Here is a 2,940-nt window from a genome sequence, read left to right as displayed (position 1 = left end):
GTAAATATTAGAAAGCGGCCATTCTGAAACGCCAGCGATGTCCCGCTGGGAACAATACGTTGATTCCTGCGTGCACGTAGATTCGATCGTTATTATCGCGAACCACCTCCCCTCCACCATCTCCCTCCCCCCGCTATCCGAGATAAGCTTCTCGTGAATATTTCAATGACTCTCGCGTCACTCGATTTCTCTCTCTCTCTCTCTCTCTCTCTCTCCTCTCCTCTCTGACGCGAAAATTTCTCGTTTCCGGGGATGGAGGGAGCGAGCGAACAACTGGCAAGGCGAGCCGAGAAAATAAAATATGGAAACGACGGTTTGTATAATTCAGCCTGGGCGCGTTAATTCGCGTAAATTCAGATGGCGTCGAGCGAAGTCGCCGAGGCTCGCATTAAAGCGCGTATTTACCAGGAGCAGCCAGTTCGTACCGTCAAACTCGGTTTGGGTGCAGGGTGCAGGCAACTAACGGATTACCGAGGGCTAATCCCTCCTCCCCTACTTCCATCCCCCCCCCTCCCGCGGAAAATGTAGAATCATTAATACGCGTTGATGGCGCGGTATCTATGCAGTGGTCGCGTATTTTCCTAGTTCACAGGCTCGTCAATATGCATCGGTGAATTAACGCGGACATAATAAATTCACCGCCGGTTTTTACGCCGCCGATCCCTCGTCGTCGATCGTGGCAAGGTCAGGGGTCGCCGCGCGAACATCTGCTCGTGGTTGTATTCAGAAATACTTCGTACGATAAAGTTCCTGGAAAAAAATGGAGTACTTTCAGCGTGGAATATTGAAAGTTCAAATGTGAAAGATTCAAAGTTTCAGGCCGAGATTCTAGATTCGATGCAAATTTCGTTGAGAAGCTAGCCGACGCAGGGACGGGAATTTTATGCGACATTTCTATGTAACTCGTTTAACGTTTAGTTTGTGTATATTGGAAACAACATCACACGCAATTGGATTACGAGATTGAGAAATCGTGAAAAATGTCCGCTACATTTTAATGTCAGTTAGTGCTAGTGAACAACTTAGAAGCCAGATCAGATTGTTCTAGCTTGATATTAATTTCTAATACGCCTAGAAATTTTTCCTAACAAAAAAATTCTTCAGTATGTCAGACTTTACGCAGAAAAATCGGAATAACGGGACGTTGTTTGAATGTCCATCTTCAATTGGTAAGATAGAATCTAATACAATAGATTCACGTTATTTTAAGAATTTCTATTATATCTGTCACAATATCTGATATCATTGATTATTATTAAATGCTGATTGTCTCTATAACTCGTGATTGTTTCTCTATCCTTCTGACGTATTATGATTGAAATTCCCACGATAACCCGGAGGCTTGAATTCTCACCGGATACAAAAATATCTCACGCCACGATTAACCGCGAATTATCGAGGAGGTGTACGCGATAACCGGTCGAAACTCACGAGTACGTATACGCGCGGACGAAAACCGTGCTAAACAATCGTCCGGTGCTCGATAGAAACGATAATCGACGTGCATGTACGCGAGATATAAGCTCGAAAGGATTTTACCGGCTGCTGGAATTATTTATCATTACGGATTATGGTCGCTCTCGTCGGCTATTAAACAAAACGAAAGCCATAAGAGGGAATATGCTGCGGACGATGAAATATCCCGGCGGAAGAACGGCGAGAGCATTAAATCCACGGGCAATCTTCGCGCATGCAGCTAACAGTACCGATCGTTCGGGTTTCGAACGGCTGTAATCTTGCATTCGGAATTGCTCGTCGGATCGCGATCGCCGGTGTCCGGCAAAACAGGAAAACGAGCTGAAATTGACGACTCGCCCCGATTCTTATTCACGTAATTAAACGACAGATTTTCCTGCATCCCGTTTCGTTCGAATCGTAATTTTCCCATTTCGACGCGAATAATCACGCGTTGGAATGTAGAGCGGAAGAAAGCTGTACGTTCGCTGATGTTCCTTCTTCGTTTGACCACTTGCGCTGGTAACCGATTGCGGACCATAACGAGTGATCGAACCCGTGTACATATAATTCGTCGCTTTCCTTTTCTTTTGAACTCGTCGGTACGACATCACTGGATAGAAATTACTAAGAAGCAATAAACTTATCGTTTGTTTTGCCTGGGTTACGTTTAAATGTACTTGAAACTGAGAGAATGTTGTAATTTGGGATAGAAAATTCTCGACGTGCTTGTTCGATTAATAGACATTAATGCAAGTTGGTGCACGTTATAAAATATTTCAATCTTCCGAGTTTTTTGAAAATTCAGCGACCTGATGACCAGAAACGTGCAACTACGCCAATTCTAACTGAATTACTCACTTTTTGAGCTTGGTTTAAACGTTCAACCACGCCGCTCATATCGTTGTATTCTTTTCGTTTCGCTCCAACTCCAAACTTTATACTCTCTTTCTGTTCCTCCCTCTTTATTTCTAATGCTCGTTACTAACCAATAGATGAATAAATAAGAAACCGATTCGGCAAGTGACTGTCAATCGATCGTGGGGAACGTTCTCTCTGGCGATCGTCGTTATTATTCCGCGTTTGCATCTTTTGAAACCGGTGCATCGCGTCTCGCGCCTTTGATGTCAAAAGACGTTCGAGCGGTGATCCTTCTGTTAACGATATGTCGAGGCTCCGATCTGAATCGGGACTTGGTAATGGAACGATATCTCTCCGTGTCTTGGCTCAGGGTGGAGGATCGTTATGGCTGAAACGGCCAACGATCGATATTCTCGCATTTGAACCGCTGTTTCGTTATATATACAGGATGTTTCGTAACTTCTGGGACCCACTTCGGGAGCTGATTGTACGCCTAAAAATAATGACAAAAAGTCATATAAATTATATGTCCTATCTGTCTTTATGAGATATAATGAATTTTATAAACAGAGCAAACTCTAGTAAACTAGTTTTACCAGGGATGGTATATTCAATTTTCATAAT

This window comes from Frieseomelitta varia, unplaced genomic scaffold, assembly GCF_011392965.1.
Source record: "Frieseomelitta varia isolate USP_RPSP 00005682 unplaced genomic scaffold, Fvar_1.2 scaffold_529, whole genome shotgun sequence".
Lineage (NCBI taxonomy): Eukaryota > Metazoa > Arthropoda > Insecta > Hymenoptera > Apidae > Frieseomelitta > Frieseomelitta varia.
This window is presented reverse-complemented; position numbering follows the sequence as displayed.